At 45.2% G+C, this 18,191-nt stretch overlaps 1 protein-coding gene across 1 annotated transcript in view; it reads right to left on the minus strand.

The window, feature by feature from the left end:
• Positions 1-18,191, minus strand: part of LOC126091965 (pancreatic triacylglycerol lipase-like) — a 185,137-nt gene that overhangs the window by 99,258 nt on the left and 67,688 nt on the right. Inside the window, exon 2 of the mRNA XM_049907316.1 lies at positions 17,048-17,243. The gene's annotated coding sequence lies outside the window, so the exon portion shown is untranslated. The remainder of the gene's footprint in view (positions 1-17,047; positions 17,244-18,191) is intronic.

Raw genomic sequence — 18,191 nt, forward strand, 5'->3', positions numbered from 1 at the left:
AATGCATCGCCAGTGTCTGGGCAATGTCTTTCGTCGCCGTGAGGAGACATCCCTGATGCAGCAATGCCGTGACAGGTATTTGGTTGCGTTTCCCGGAAATGCTCCTGATGGCTTCCCACTCTTCTGTAGAACTAGTGGAGCGGAAGATGGAGTTCAAGAACGATTGCCATGACCGTCGTTTGCTCTCTTTAATCACTCACCGCGCCTTGGCTCTTGCCACCCGAAAGGCCGCAAGATTGTCAGCTGAGGGACGGCACGTGAAGCGGCGCAGAGCTGCACGGCGGGCTCGGATGGCTGAGCGGCACTCAGTGGTCCACCAAGGGACAGGACGCCTCTTGGGATGACCTGAGGACCGTGGGATCGACAATTCAGTAGCATGGGAGATCACGGCTGTAACATGGTCGACCCATTCGTGAACGCTGGCACAGTGTTCCAAAACAGCCAGATGGATGAATAGTGTCCAGTCAGCTCTGCAGAGATGCCACCTGGGCGACACTGGTAATGCCACAGCCTCATCCAGGAGGCGAATCCAAAGGGGGAAGTGGTCACTAGAATGGAGGTCAGCAGCAACCTCCCACAGAGCAGAATCCGCAAGTGCTGGAGAGCAAAAGGAAAGGTCAATAGCTGACGACAACCCAGAAGCAGTACAGAAATGAGTGAGAGCACCAGAGTTGAGGATGCACAGTTCTTCGGACGTCATGAGACTTTCCAGAATGCGACCCCTGGGGCAAGTAGTCGTAGAGCGCCATAAGACATTATGAGCATTGAAGTCCCCCAGAAGGAGAAATGGGCGGGGGAGTTGGCTAATAAGGTCTGTGAGAGCCTCAGAGTCTATTGCGTCCTTAGGCGGTAAGTAAACTCAACAGCTTGTGAGCCTCCGCCCAACAAGAAGGTCGACTTCAACTGCTTGCAAGTCCATAACGAGAGGGAGCTCAGATGAGTGGTGCATGTCACGGACAAAAACCGCAACACCACCCTTTGCCCTCTCCCCCATCAGATCATCTTTTAGATATACGGTATAGCCCCATAAAGAAGGAGCATCAGTGGCCCGAAAATGTGTCTCTTGGAGACATAAGCACAAGGGGCACTCTCGTACAAGGAATTGTAATTCGGCCACATGTGTCCTGAACCCATTCAAGTTCCACTGTAATATGGGAGCCAGTCATCAGGGTGGCTGAACTTTCACCCTGCCTCTGGAGGAGAGCCTGTACTGGCCAGAGATTTATTCTTGGGCGAGAAGATCGCCCCCGCGCGACATCAATGTCCATCAGCTCCGATGACGACCCAAGGGAGATGTCAGACAGTACGATGGCCTCGTCATTGGACTGACCCTGACTAGTCTCCTCAGGTGACAAAACCTTCACCTTCGGCGTCTTTGTCTTGGGGGGGCTTAGAATGCAGAACCTTGTCAACAGCTGGAGCTGGGCAGAAGGCACCATATGGGGAGGGGCAGGAAGTACCCCAATGTCAGCAACCACGGCCTTGTCTGACGTTGTGGGGAGAGCCGCAGGTTGCAAAACAACCGCAGCAGCACAAGTGCACTGGCAAACGCAGGTATTAGTGCTGACACTAGCAACCTTCGTTTGTGTAGCAACAGTGGCCAACTGTACCGGTTTCTTCAGAGCGGAGGCGAAAGATGTTGTAAACACAGGAGGCTGCATGGCCTTAAAGAGCTTCTTGGCCTCACCATAGGGGATACGCTTAGATGTTTTGATCTCCTGTATCTTCTGTTCCTCGAGATAGATGGGGCAGACCCGGCTCCAGACAGGGTGACTCCCAGAGCAATTCACGCACTTCACAGGCGATGAACAATCGGCTCCTTCATGGGCAGGCTGACCACATTTGCCACAAGTGGCTATCCCATTGCACCCCAACGTAGTACGCCCAAAGCACTGACATTTAAAACAGCGCATTGGGTTGGGGAAATATGGCCGTACTGGCAAACGTAAGAAATCCACTTTAACATGCTCTGGGAGTCTTGGGCAACTGAACATGAGAATAAACGAGTCAGATTTGACTAGATCCCCATCGACTCGTTTCATAATATGCTGCACGTCAACAATACCTTCATCAGCCCACTCAGATTTCAACTCGTCTTTGGGGATATCCACCAAGTACCTACATGTCACAACACCCTTACTATAGTTCAAAGTGGAGTGGAGCTCGGTCTCGATAGCGTACTCTCTGAGACAGGTTGCTTTCCGAAGAGAAGTGACTTGACGGGAACTAGAAGTCTCAAGTAACAGAGTCCCATTGCGCAGTCACTTCACAGATTTCAGTGTTCCTGCAATTCCCTCAAGACCCTTGTGGATGTAAAAGGGAGAAACCCTCTCAAAGCTACCCTCCTTCCGTTTGACAATCAAAAACGCATTCTGGTTATCAGCATGTGCTCTGTTACGACAGTCTGATAAATCTCTAGTAACACCAGGCGCTGGAGGACTTGCAGCACGAAGTCGCTTTTTCGATGGGGTGTGTTTTCCTACCAGTGACCCACCCAATCCACTGGTAGGGGGAAACGTAGAGGTCGAAGGGTCCATTGCGGTCCCACGAGCAGCTAGGGAACTATAGGTCCGCTGAGACAGAGCCCCACATGCCTGAGTAAGCCTTATACAACTGGGGTGCGGCAGGTGCCCCAGAGGTTGCCCGCTTGCGACTGTTCCACCCCAACAGCCATGCATCTTATAGGCGCGCAGCATACCGTAAGATTGAGGTGTTTTTATAGAGGTTGACTTTCCTCACAATCCAGGCGGCCAAGCCAAGATTACCATTCCACACAGCACACAACATTCCACCGCCGCGCCATACGGTGGTCGCTGAAGCATGTCCGGGGGCCTCCGGTGACAGTACACTGACGGCGCAGACCAGTCCCCAGCTCAGGACCCCGGGGTCGCCAAGCCCGTACTCAGCAAATGAATGCTGAGCCCCTGAGGGCAATCATATCCTTACTGCGGATAGCATAACACTGAATTATTTTTAAATAAAACACACTTACAACATAAGGAAACTAGATGAGTTTGGCTGCGCTGCGGAGTGTTTCCGAACTACCGTGCGAAAGTCTTTCATGAACTCTACATTTAAGTCCATAGGTCGCCGTGACCGAACACATGATGGGTCGGCGTTCCATTTCGAGTTATTCATAATTTTGCACTAATGTACGTGATTGCTGTTTAGCTGCTAGCAACACCCTGAAGTTGTCTCCCACCCACACAACTTTTCTCCCAAGTCAAACAAGCTATGTCACTCAATCATTATGCGGTAACCGATGCGCGGATGTGATCGAAAAGACACCTTCGATGTACTGTAATATTAAGCAACAGACTTGATTGTGCGAAGAATTTTACACTAAGTTCAGCACCGGCCATTGATGTGACAGCATGGCACCCAATTTCAGTATCACAGCTAAACCGCCCCTTTTACATCACTTTGCGAGTATGATTGAGAATGTGGGTAGACTACTGTGCAGTACGTCCATTCGTTGTTAATTCTCGAATACATACATGATCAAAGTACGTACATCAGACAACACTCCACATATTTGTAACACTTCGAGCATAGTGTTCAATTTACCATCTATCTCTCAGCGTATGGGAGTCATAGAGCGTTCTCCCCATCTTAGGGTAAAAGACGAACCTCACACAGTCATTGACCAACACACCCTGCAGCACCGTTAGAGAATTAATCTCCAAGCGATCAGAAGAAGAGTGCAACACTCCACGTCTCGTGAATGAATATAGATCTCCAAGTCCCAGCCCATCCAAGTGCGCGAGATTTCTCGAGATGTTACCATGTCGAGGAGCTTAGCACTCCTTATCGATGTAGAGTTAACAGATTTCAACGTGCTCTAATGTAATAGCATACAGTTAAGAAGAACAAGAAAAGACTTATTGTTATACGCGATGGAGACGAATTGAGTTGGATACATTTTTACCTAAACAAACGAAGCTATCAACTCTAAATTATTGTTCTAGAGTCTAGGATCTGTACTTGGAAGGTACTCGTAAGATAGAGAACATAAACACACACACTCCTAAGACTACGACGTTCTGCTCTTAAAAACTGGCTATAATCCTAGATCGAAAACCTTTCCCCCCTATCAGACATACATCCTTCTTCAGAGTTGCTCTACGTTGAACTATCTTATCGAATGTAAAACATTTGCAGTGCATGATACAAGTGCAATATAGCTTTGCGGAGACATATAGTGTCCACTGTTCACATCCGATCACGGTTCAGAAATTATACAATGCCTGCATAAGGCCTACATAAAATGATAGTAGTGGGGGGTACATCCTACAAGGAAACACATAAACACAAAGCAGCAGCGTCTGACATGTGAAAATTACAAGTCATTCCGTCACTAACTCTGTAAACAGCGCATCAGTCGGGAAATGGGTACACAAAGATTGCAGCGCATCACAAGCTCTTACCGCTAAGTTAGTTATGACCCTGAAGTCTCGATTTTACACCCAAGATGCGACACAGGTGATGGCATAAATGAAAGCTCCTTTAGAGAGGTGTGTCAAATTTCTTCACATATGAGATGGAAGTCCTATGATGAGCGACAGGTTTACCGTTAACGATTGCAAGTAGACAGTGCTTTAAAACACATATGGAACATGTACGAGTAGAACGCAGGCTATTTCACATGATGAATCCGGAATCACTGGTACCTCAATAGACATACAGTATAATGCAGCCTCAATGGGAAAAAAATTGACTGTCTCCCTTATTCCCTTCGTCTCGATATCCACGTTTTCCGGGATCCCTCATGTTGCAGCATATTTGGTCCGATATACAAATTGTTCGGTTTGAACCAGAAGATAACAAAGTACTTCTTCAATTTCACCGCATTAGGCTCTATATTCGGTCGATATATACCTATTCCCTGATCACTTTTCGCAATTCTATGGATTTGAGGTCAGATCTATGTATGCGATCATGACATAACAACTCGTTCTGTATTCTAAAATGGATTGTAAATGTAGCACAGAGGCCACCACCTAGCCCAAATGCATTGATCAGGAAATGTAATATAGCACTGCACTCGGCTGAATCCAGGCACCTCCACATTCAGAGAACGTTTGCTCTGCTTTCTGTATGTCTCTGTATATGCACACCTCGCAGACGATTCCCAGGACCCCCAGGAGACCAGAGTTAGTGTGTTGGACACACGTTTTCCTCTTCACTAGACGTGGGAAAGACCGTAGTTGGTTTGTAAACAATATTGATCATGTAGGATCTGTTAGATCATCGACTTCGGTATTCGAGAGTGCGAAAATCAGTTTACTCTACTTGTTTCTAGTTAGTCAATGGTTTACAGCACGCTGCGCCTAGCTAAAGTTTGGTGTTTGTGGAGAAATAATTTACAGTCTATATCTTGCGCATTATGTTGCGTTAGCGATAGAGTGGCTAGAGGTGGGTGCTTGATATCGAGAAGTACGTCGAAACTTGTATAGTATTATGGCGAAAATATAGTGTTCTTGTAATCCACTAGTCTGGAGATGACTGTAGAAATGCGAGCAAGAAAACGAAATGAGTAGAGCGTTTATGCCAAGGGGAAAGGAGCATGTCTTTGAACGTCAGTTGTGAAAGTGACTTTGGTTCGCTGATGTCAAGGGGGTAATTTGGTATGGTTGGGGATATGAATTGTATGGTTACTAGATCGAGACGGTACTCGGTGATATATTCCCTGGTTGGAGATCGGTTTGACGCTCCAATATTCTTGCTAGTATAGTATGTATTTGATGACTTGTAGACAAATTTCCGATGTTTAGTTGTCGGTGCAAAATGGTGATCAGTGTAAAATAGTTTATTACGACTAAGTGTAGCGTCTGTAGAAAGAATGAACAGGTTGGGGGTGTAAAGATTGAGGGAACTGTCTGTGAAATTTAGCCATATTTGCAAAATAACCACTGGAAGTCCGAGAAAGAAAAGGTGGATGGTGCTTCGATACCTGTGGCATAAGTAATTCGACTGGTAAATTCGATAAGAGCAAATGAGAATGCTCGATTGCTTGTGGTGGGATATACGAGCGGTGAGAACATTTCCGTATGTTGAGAGTAGGAAGGCTATCACGTTACGTCCGGGATGAACACTGGATTAGGTGATATTTTGCTAAACAGGTTCTGTAAGGGTGAGAATTTGCGTGCATACAAGCTGAGGCATGAAGAAAGCGGGCGTTAACTATTTCTGGGACACTATACAATTCCCGAGACGTCGACTTGGCTCTTATTTTTTTTTCTTTTTTTTTTACAAAGAGATGTGGCGTAAGAATAAGATTGGGAAATTTGTTCCATGAGTTTGTAATTATGCACGTGCACTTGGCGGTGTTGCGTCGGTCATGCTGGGGAGTGGGTACGTGCGGTTGAGCGCGTGTGTCAACACGCTCTGTGCTGTTCTGCATTCAATGGTAAAGATAAGTAGCGCCTGGAGATGCTTCGAATATGAAACTGGCGTGAACGCGCTTTTGGAGCTGTGTCGAGGTGAACACGTATTTGGATAGGAATTTCACGGGTGTGGATTATGGTTCAAATGGCTCTGAGCACTATGGGACTCAACTGCTGAGGTCATTAGTCCCCTAGAACTTAGAACTAGTTAAACCTAACTAACCTAAGGACATCACAAACATCCATGCCCGAGGCAGGATTCGAACCTGCGACCGTAGCGGTCTTGCGGTTCCAGACTGCAGCGCCTTTAACCGCACGGCCACTTCGGCCGGGTGTGGATTATGAATGTGGCTGTCGCTTCTTCATGTTTGCAGAAGCTGAGCAGAGAGGGCTGTCAGGCGTGTGACTTTGTGGGGAGAGGGTGTGGTGGTGGGTGCTTGAGCGCATCTGTTGCGTTCTTTTGAGGGCGACTCTGTAGGCTCTTATTTGGACAGTTTACAATTACTGATAGAGTTTGCAGATATGTTTACTGCATTATTTAGGAGCATTTTGCTATTGTGTATTGAACATAGGAGTTGTTTGTGTGTCTGCAGACTGTGTATTGTGACGCCAAGAACATTAGTGTGGATGTTCTGTATCAGTGTGATGGATGTATTCGATCGCTAAAGAATATATTTGAAACTAAACAGTGAACACATTCTATACTCACCCCCCCCCCCCCCCCCCCCAGCAGCCCTGAGCAGGCTGAGTCGTTTCCCTCGTGATCTTGATTTACGTCATGAAACGGACGACAGCGTCGTAGACCTTGTGGAGAACACATTGTTTACCGCCATCATGGATAACTGTACTTCCGTCATCTGCTGGTGTCACTGTGGCGTCCTCTGACGGCGAGGAAATGTACTAAGACAGTTGGGGTCTGGAGCTCATTGTGAACACACCAGGTGGTGCTACCTTAGATTACGGTACGTGTGTCACTACAGTATCCACTAGTGGCATCAATATGAACTAAGTCAGTTGGGCTCTTGACTCAGTGGCGAACACACTTGGTGGTGGTGTTGCCTCTAGTTGTTTAAATAAAGGCTGGTGAACGATTTCGACAGTTGACAATTAGCAAGCAGAGTCTTGTACATTGATTATTATTTTGACAAATTAGGAGTTTTTTGGCTATATGGACGCAAATGCTGTGCATTGTTTATGAGTGGTGTGCAATGTGTTATTTTTGACGGTTTACAATTAGGAAGAGTGTGTGTAGAGCTTGATACATGAGTTATGTAGGAATGGTTTGCAGTTCTGTATGCTGTGGGGCATGTCAGAGCGTGTGCTCTGTTAAACATATACTCCATCCCTAAATAAATTGCTCGCAAATAAATAAAGTACACTCCTTCCATCCTCCATCAGCCTAGTGTGCACTGAGTCCACATACCACCCGCCCCTAGGAAGGGTGGTGGTAGTGAGCTTCGTTTGTAGCAATTTTCTGCCGTTGGTAGCGAAAACGCAAGTGAGCTTTGTATACTGACAGATTTCACACTTGGCGCCTGATCCTAGGACAAAGTGGCGGTCGGGAGGCTGAGGTTAGTACAAGTGTCCTTTCTTTACGTGCAATTTTCATAGGTTGGTAGCGAAAGCGCAAGTGAGGTTTCTTTACTGCCAGTATTCAAACTCGGCGAGGGTTCCTAGAAAGAGGTAGCGGCCTGGTCCTTGAAAAGTAGTTGAAAGTAGGTAGTTGAACACCGTTTCATATCCAGATGAAATTGTAAATTTAATTATTTATATGATTAAAATTGAAATGGTATTAAGTACTTAGGTAATTGATAGGTTAGATTCGCGATGTGGGTGTTAGCATATTTACAGAAGACTATGTCCAGCGAGTGTATGGAGGTGGCAGCTGAGGGTGTGTGACGTAAGCAGTCGGACGCCCGCGGGACGGCGGGGCGGCGCTGTCCGGTTATAATGCGCATGTGCGCACGATAGAGAGCAGACGATCTTGCAGACGATCGTGTGTCAGTTAACTTATCGAGACCGTTCTTTGCCGAGCGAGCCACGTGGTGCACCGCCGGTTGTGTGACGTGGGGGAAGATTCCACTCTCGGGCGAACAATTTTGGAGCGAAACGTGTGGGAAGGACGAATGCATATGGTGATTGGACAACCTACCGTTGTGACGTCAGAATCGGCAGGTTCGAACGAGCAAAACATGTTTACGCTGCTGGACCTACGCGGTCCGAGTGGCCGCTGGACCAGTGGCGCGTGCGCGGGCTACCGCTGACCAGTGGCTCCAGGGGTAGCCTCCTCTGCTGGCGTCTGTTTGAACTAAGTCAGTTGGAGTCTGGACCTAGTGGTAAGCATACCGGGTGTCGACATCTAGAAGATGTGTACTACGTCAGTTGGTGAACAAGTGATGACGGTACTGCTTGAAATAAAGACCACAGTCCTTTTTCGCTGGAAAATCAGAGGATGTGAATTACGTTAGTATAAGTGCAGGTTATTATTTGATGCGATTTTGATAGTTTAGCAGTGAAAAAACATAAGTGACGATGAAAGTTCGTAGGATGTGGACAATTTCGTACGTGTGATCGATTATGGTGTTGGAATTTGAACTTTTGACAGTTTTTTGTTATGGATGTAACGCTAATGGCTTTCTTCCCACCGAAATCGGATATCTTGAATAAATAATAAATGACAATAATAATAAATAGAAGTACAGTTTTCGAGACATTAACTTGTTGGAATTTGAATTTAGTCGATTTTCTAGTTGAGGTAGGCCAATAATAATAAATAATAATAAATGATAGTGAATAATAATAAAGACAAGTACGGTTTTGCAGCCATTATCCTGTAGGAATTTGAATCTGACGCTAATTTTTTCTGGATGTTAAGTTAGTGGATATAGCCCAATTGACCTATCTTCTTGCCAAAATTCAAATTTCGCGCCAATTTACTGGGGTTTAGGTTAGTGGAGGTAGCCCAATTGGCCTATTTTCCCCTCCAAAATCCGCCATCTTGAATAATGTCACGGTGGCCCTCTCTGATGGCAGGGGTATGAACTAACATAGTTGGACTCCGGACCTCGTAGTGAACACACATGCATGGTATAAATAATAATAATAAATGATAATAAATAATAATAAATGATAGTAAATGATAATAAATGATAGTGTATGATAATAAATGATAGTAATAAACGCAAGTACAGTTTTCAAGACATTGTCCTGTTTGAGTCTGAACTTCCCGCCATTTTCTTGGGGGTCGGGGGTTAGGTTAGTGGACGTAGCCCAATTGGTCTGTTTTCCCACCAATTTCGTGGTGTGACACATTATGCTGCTGGAATTTTGAATTTCTCGCCAATTTTTTTCTGGAGGGTTAGGTTAGTGGAGGTAGCCCAACTGACCTATCTTCCTGCCAAAATTCAAACTTCCCGCCGAAATCCGCCATCTTGGATGACATGATGCGCTGTTGCCAAGTCTACATGCCGCCATCTTGGATGACGTTATCGCCGCCATCTTGAATAAATTTGGCAACGATGGAATGTTAGGCCACACCCCCCTTGTCCTTCTACTTGTGGCTATTTGCAGTTCTGTAATTAGAACTACATCAGAGCAAATTGATGTATGACTTCAGCACATTCTTATCATCTCCCAATATCAATACGTAGTGTTGCTCATTGTTATTGGCCATAAATTACAAAAAGTTTTGCCTGAAAGCCAATACGTTTCTTTCTACTTGGTAATATTATAGCCCTTGGGGCAAAGTGGTTCCTTGTAGCCTTCGTTTCTCCTGCATATAGTGACCGATTTTGTAATTTTTCCTTCCCAAAAAAAGTATGCCCAGATTTTGATCTGTGTAGGTGAATGCCATGGGCGTTCATACAGAGCAGCGTTCTGTTTGCACTTTTTTAAGAGGTCCATGCTCCCTCCATGTAAAACATGCCCACACCATATCACCACTGCCTCCGAATTTTACTGTTGGCACTACACGCACTGGAAGATGACGTTCACCGGGCATTCGCCATACCCACACCCTTCCATCGGATCGCTGCATTGTGTACCATGATGCGTCACTCCACACAACGTTTTCCCACTGTTCAATCATCCAATGTTTACACTCCTTACCCCAAGTGAGGCATCGTTTGATATTTAGCACTCAACCATGAAATCCAAGTTGTCTCACCTAACTGTCATATTACTTGCAGTGGATCCTGATGCAGTTTGGAATTCCTGTGTGGTGGTCTGGATAGATGTCTGCCTATTACACATTACGACCCTCTTCAACTATTGGCAGTCTCCGTCAGTCAACAGATGAGGTGCCGGCCGCGGTGGCCGTGCTGTTCTAGGCACTTCAGTCCGGAACCACGTGACTGCTACGGTCGCAGGTTCGAATCCTGCTACAGGCATGGATGTGTGTGATGTCCTTAGGTTATTTAGGTTTAAGTAGTTCTAAGTTCTAGGGGACTGATGACCTCAGATGGAGTCCCATAGTGCTCAGAGCCATTTTTTTGAACAGACGAGGTCAGCCTGTACGCTTTTGTGCTACACGTGTCCCTTCACATGTCCACTTCACTATCAAATCGTTAACATTGGACGTAGTGATATTTAGGAGTGTGGAATTCTCGTGTTGAGACGTGTGACACAAGTGACACCCAATCACATGACCACGTTCGAAGTCCTTAAGTTCCGCAGAGTGTCCCATTCTGCTCTCTCATGATGTTTAATGACGACTGAGGTCGCTGATATGGAGTACCTGGCAGTAGGTGGCAGCACAACGCAGTTAATAGGAAAAACGCGTGGTTTTGGGGTGTCCGGATACTTTTGATCACATAGTGGACATCCCGAACTTTGTAAGCTGCTGTGCAGTATGTCGCTGAGGGTACACACTGAGTTGGGTGCATTTCTCCTCCTTTCTGTTACATTACCTCAGGGTATGTGGAATGAAGGATTCTGTGTATCCACCTACATAATGTAGATTTATGTAGCTTTATCTTTTTGGTTAATAGGTGAAATGTATGATAGGGTATTAGTATGGCCCTTGACTCGTTTTGGAAAGTGTGCTATAGGTATTTGAGTGTACAGTCTCTGCAGTGCACAATGTTTCTCCGGCAGTGACTCCGATTGGGCTTGATTGTGCATTTATGTGGCAATCTCAATTAATCACGTAGCTATTCTTTGCATCCCCTCTCTGTGTTATACTAGAGTAGTCCATTGTTAGTTAAACAATGGCCAAACGCAGGGCCTCTAGTATGCCTGTCGATCGCGTTACGTCGTTCTTTTTAGTTCTGAGCACACAGGGAGCACGTAAAGATACCTAGAACAATAGTGTCTCCCGCCAAGTACGAGGGTCTGGTGAGAAATTTCGCCTGAAGCTATGCAGTCAACATTACATAACTGTCGTGTGTTTTTTTCTTCAAGACAATTCTCAGCCGCATTCTGTAGGGGCAATGAAGATGCTCCTGCACCGTTTTCAGTTGAAAATGTTTGATTACCCACAATACAGCCCGTAATTGTCTCCCTCTGAGTTTCATCTCTGCTCACATGAACCACTGGCTATGAAGGCAACATTTTGGCACAGAAAACGAGCTATAGGCTAGCATAGGGAATTGGCGGAAAGCACTGGCTTATGCCTTCTATAACGAGGGTACTGGAAAGTTGGTACAGCGCTACGTCAAACGTCTGAATCGGATCGGCGACTATGAAGATAAGTAGCTGTAAGTTGTAGCTAACTGTTGCAAATAAAACAGTTTTGATTTTCGCTGTGCTTTCCATTTCGTGACCTATCGTTCCTTACTTTCCGAATACCCCTCGTATTACACAGTTCGAGTAATGGCCGGAGCACCATACAGTGATCATACCTAAAAGCCACTCACGAATTAGGTCTTAGGGCTGCTCCAATGATCGTGTAGACATGTGATTAGCATGTCGCCATTATTGTCAGTTGATGAATCTTGGTTCTGCTCCTGCTTCTTTATTGAAGTAGCTCTGCATTTGGCGTCGCATGGGCTGCGTGGATTCCGTACCAGACCTCTCCATCTCAGGAAAAATCTGAGGAGGTACTGGGACTCGAACCCAGGTACTTACTTACTCAACGAAGAAGTGACGCTAACCGCTCAGCTATGAAAGCGGTTCAAATCTTATGTAGTTAATGGAAATTTCGTTCTCCTCAAATGCAGACATTTATGCTGCGAAGATTTACTTCTTTTAAACCTGGTAGCCTGAAATGTGAGTTGATTCTTAAAAGGGGCCGAGCGGTTCTAGGCGCTTCAGTCCAGAACCGCGCTGCTGCTACGGTCGCAGGTTCGAATCCTGCCTCGGGCATGGATGTGTGTTATGTTCTTAGGTTAGTTAGGTTTAAGTAGTTCTAAGTCTAGGGGACTGATGACCTCCGATGTTAAGTCCCATAGTGCTTAGATCCGTTTTGAACCAGTTTTTTGATTCTTAAAAATTTGGGGGGGCTAGATTCACACCAGTAACTAAAGGGAACTGATGTAGGCATGACGAAATCAGTGACAAACAGGGATGAGGCTAGGTTCGACGCTAGGCTTGTTTAGCATGGTGATGGAGAAAAGTAAGTCTTTTTGGGACGACTGGAAACACCAATTATTGTTGTTTTGAAAATAATTTTTTGTGTCCGCCAGTGGGAGTGACTAACAGCATTTGTCATGATCTGAAGATGGCTGGTGACGACCGAAGTTTGTAGTTGGATAGTACTTTGCTTTTCTCAGTACGTACTTCTTTTTCTTCTTTGTCTATAGTTAAGTAGTGTTATGTGGCGTTGGGTTTCTGAGCTGTACAGATGATTATTTCTATATTTATTAGCGATGGAAACAATTTTATTAGTACACTTTAGACTGTAATAATAATAATAATAATAATAAGTGTGAAACGCAGTTTGCAATAGACACCTGGGTGCAGGTGACATGTAAAAAAGAAAAGCAGCTAATACACTCTAAGACAAAAAAAGATGTATCAAGAGCTTCACAAATTGATCAAGTCAGTAACACGTTGCTTCATCTCTGGCCCTTGAGGAAGCAGTTATTCGGATGGGCATTGATTAATAGAGTTGTTGGATGCCTTCGTGAGGGGTATCGAGCCTTGTTCTGTCTATTTGGCGCGTTGGATCGTCATAATCCTGAGATGGTTGGAGGGCCCTGCCCATAATGCTCCGATCGTTCTCAGTTGCAGAGAGATCTGACGACCTCGCTGGCCAAGGTAGGGTTTGGCAAGCTAGGGTATGGTTTGGCAAGCACGAAGTCAAGCAGTGGAAGTTGGGTGTGGGCGGGCATTATATTGCTGAAATGTAAGCCCAGTATCTTAACAAAATGGGGCATAGAATATCGTCGACGTACCCCTGTGCTGTAAGGGTGCCGCGGATGACAACCAAAGGTGTCCTGCTATGAAATGAAATGGTAGCCCAGACCACCATTCCTGGTTGTTGGGTCGTATGGTGGGTGACGGTCAGATGGTGTCGGACGGCTGTCCGAGGCGTCTTCAGACACGTCTTCGACATGGAATTCCATTGACTGGAGTAGAATTTGTAAGTAGGCTGTTTAGGTCCTTATATTGGTAACGCCACCGCCACGTAGCGCTCTGTATGAAAATCACTGGCTGTGCTGTGTGCAGTCTGTGGCTGGGTGGCATTGTTGGAATTTGTTATTGTAGTGTTGGGCAGTTGGCTCTTAACAGCGCGTAGTGTTGCGCAGTTGGAGGTGAGCCGCCAGCAGTGGTGGATGTGGGGAGAGAGATGGCGGAGTTTTGAGAGCGGATGCTCTGGACGTGTGTCCATCAGAAAGAGTAGATTTGTAATATTGGAAATCATGCACTGATATGTATATTATGACTTTTGAACACTATTAAGGTAAATACATTGTTTGTTCTCTATCAAAATCTTTCATTTGCTAACTATGCCTATCAGTAGTTAGTGCCTTTAGTAGTTAGAATCTTTGATTTAGCTGGCAGTAGTGGCGCTCGCTGTATTGCAGTAGTTCGAGTAACGAAGATTTTTGTGAGGTAAGTGATTCATGAAAGTTATAGGTTATTGTTTGTCAGGGCCATTCTTTTGTAGGGATTTTTGAAAGTCAGATTGCGTTGCGCTAAAAATATTGTGTGTCAGTTTAAGCACAGTCATTTATAATTTTTCTAAGGGGACGTTTCAAATTGTCTTCAGAGACGAGTCCCCCTTCGACCTGAGGTCTTATGACCAGAAAAGACGTGTCTGGAGGCATCCTGGACACTGGTGGAATACCATACTGACTGTCACCTATCATGTGACCCGAAAACCAGCAGTGATGGTCTAGAGTGCCATTTCATTTCACAGCAGGAGCGCTTTGGTTGACAACCGCGGGCCCCATACAGCACAGCGTTACGTCTATGATATTCTACACCCCATTTTGCTATCCTCCATGGAAAACCAACCTGGACTCACATTTCAGCAAGATAACGCCTATCCGCACACTACGAGAGTTTCTACTGAGTGTCTTCGTGCTTGGCAAACCATGCCTTAGCCAGCAAGGCACCGGATCTCTCCCCAATCGTGAACGCTTGGAGTATCATGGACAGGTCTCTGTAACCAGCTCGGAATTTTGAAGATCTGAAGCCCCATTGGAGGGAAGATCCAGCAGCTTTATCAATCAATGCCGAGCCAAATAACTGCTTGCATAACGGCCAGAAGTCGACCAACGAGTTACTGACGAGGTCAATTGGTGGAGCTCTTTCTCTCGAATAAGTAATCCAATTTTTCTGAAAATATAACCATTTGTTTGTCCGCACACGTGTATTACATGTAGCGATCTCCGTCCCATTCGGATATTGCCTTCGTGGTGCGTCCTTTTTTTTCGTCCTCGACTGTAAATTGCATAAAATCGTTACCTGGAGACGGCGCGCCCGCCGGCAGAGTGGCCAGCAGCAGCGGCAGCAGCAGCGGCAGCGCGAGAGGCGGCGGTGGCGGCATGGCTGGCCCGCGGTGGCGGCGCGCGCCGTTTATCTGGACGCCTATCGCACCCCCGCCCACGCACCCGTCCCCCACTAGCGCCACCGAGCTTTGCTTTTTCTCAAAGCGTCGCCCGACGTCCCGATTTTTCGGTTCCTCGCGTCGTTACGGCAGAAACACTGGCATCGCTGACTTTTCTTTATTTACCCTGTTTCTCGGTTCCGGTCGTGCCGACTTAAGAAGTTCTACAAGAAAAGCGCGACCGGAGCTTACTGACAAAAAAAAAGAAGTCCCCAGTTTACGTGCTACATTCACTGTTATTCTTTAATACTTCACAACAGCCGGCCGGTGTGGCCGAGCGGTTCTAGGCGCTACAGTCTGGAACCGCGCGACCGCTACGGTCGCAGGCTCGAATCCTACCTCGGGCATGGATGTGTGTGATATCCTTAGGTTAGTAGTTCTAGGGGACTTTTGACCTCAGAAGTTAAGTCCCATAGTGCTCAGAGCCATTTGAACCAACGTCACAACAAAGAATGAGGCATTGAGATCAAAAAGGGGATATGTCACTCAACTGATGTTCTGAGATATATTGAAAAACTGTATAATTCCTAATAACGTTATTCCCAAAACTTATAGTTAGTTACACACAGTGCTTTTTTTCTAAAAAAATGTTTTAGGGTACTCCGACATTCGATACAATGCAGCGAAAATTACTTATAACTGAAGCATGGGATACCACCCGTCTGCTTTTAGCCATAACCTCATCAACATGTCGAACTTTCAAAATTAAATTAGTATCTGACTCTTCAGTTGACTTCAGCTCAAATGAAGCTGGCGATACCGAGAAACACCCAAACATACAACAGAATGTGGTATCGAACACCTCAGTATACATCGCCTAAATGAAACATGCCATTCCCATAATACGCTGAACAATAAAAAGAAAATGGTATCGTACACTTCAATTGACCTATAATACACCCCATCCGCATATCCGTTTGGCACTACCATCGCCCACTTTTAGCGGGCGAGCGCACTACATGCTTGTCGAACTGGCTGCCAGCGATTCAGTTGTCGAGAACGGTTGCCGCAGCTTCGAAATGCTTGAAACAGTCAATGACATCGCTTTCCCACCAAAAACTGCACTGGTGTCGTTCGTATTGCAATTACCAGCACGAAAAAATGAAATAAAAAATTTACGTCCGTGAAATAAATCTTTGGCATTCTTCCAAGTTCTCAACATCGTAAAAAAATTACTTTGCCGACGAAAAAGTTTAGGGGTACGCATCCCCCAGCGTTCCCCCAGAAAAACAGCACTGGTCCCACAGACTCGTGAGGAAGAATGCAATGTTATATCAACAATCTGTAATCATAGGCTGAAGTGCAACTAATATAAAATGGTAATAGAAAATGTCTGACATATCCCCTTTTTGATTTAAACAATAGTCATTGTACTGAAATATTGACTTAAGCGGCACAGTTCCTCCACTCAGCTTTTTGTTTAGCCATGGAATGCAATAAAAGCTTTCTTGCATACCATAGTTTCCTTGAAGCCAACTTTAACCTGCAGATACAAGTGAATTAGTAACATAAAACAAAAATCTACATAATCCTAATACTGTAACCCTATTAAATATATGCCTTAACTATTTGCCTTAAAGATTTTACAAAACGTGGATCAAAGATGTACATAATTCGGGAACCGAAATGGTTAATAAAATAATATTACAGTTGTCTTGCCAGTTACCTTATAATAATAATTTGCTGTCCTTCCACGATTGGTAATTAAATTTGGACGTGGTCTCCTTGCTTTCGGAAAGAAGGGAAGAATGTGAGTACTCAAGTACCAATCCTGCCTATCTTAGTTGGGCGTATCGTTGAAATCTGTCAACAATAGTTCCTTCTCAGCAAATGAGAACTTCTCAAAACAATTACGCCGGCATCTGTAAACAGATATTAGCCTATTATTAACCTATATACTCGGCGAATAACATATTTTTGCCAATTTCCTGTATTACAGCTAAAACATAAGTTTAAACTTTTCGTCCATGAAAGGAATTTATATTCACACTTCAGTACAATGTTTCTACTCAACTTGCCTCTGCTACAGAATATTACATCATGTACAGAGAATTCAAACAATGAACATTGTATGACTTTTTACCTGCAATCTGCACCTGTTTCTCTCCTAGGAACAATGTTTCCTTTCCAGTTGGCATGCTCCAAACCCTTCACCTTCTTTTGTTTAATCACATTCCTCTTCCACATTTCGGGGCGTCTTTCCTTCCTTCTAAATTCATATAAATCTTCTTCTGACTCGTCTGACGGTTCCGTCACCGAAGCCATTTGGAAATCTCAGAGCTGATTACTGTCTGTCCTCAAGCCTCACGTTCTTTCGTGCAATATAGGGACCTGTCTCTGTGACAAGTCCTCTTTCTGCACGAAACGTAACTTTAACACTGAATTTGACAGGGAAAAATCACTGAACAAGTCCAATTTTACAACCAACAGATGCGGAATAGTGTGAAAATACCAACTATAGTAATAACTCATATACCCCAAAAATGATGACAAGTCCCGTTTCTGATCTCAACGCCTCAATTGCTCTTATGTCGGCAGGGCACTATAGTCGCGAGGAATTATTGGTCGAGGGGCTCTGCAGCTACGTTGCTGTGCAAAACGTAAGGACGAAATTAACTTTCGCACTGCCAAATAACGTATCTCGATGAAGCTTGGACAACATATACACTGGTGCCAAAAATTAAAGCAATAAACCGCTATTTCCACATCCTGTGTCTAATTCACCTTGTAATCATACAAACTGTCAACAGATGTCCATATAATCGTGCTCTGCACGGAAAATGGCACTCCAGTCAACGGACAACCACGCC

Source organism: Schistocerca cancellata, chromosome 7, assembly GCF_023864275.1.
Source record: "Schistocerca cancellata isolate TAMUIC-IGC-003103 chromosome 7, iqSchCanc2.1, whole genome shotgun sequence".
Lineage (NCBI taxonomy): Eukaryota > Metazoa > Arthropoda > Insecta > Orthoptera > Acrididae > Schistocerca > Schistocerca cancellata.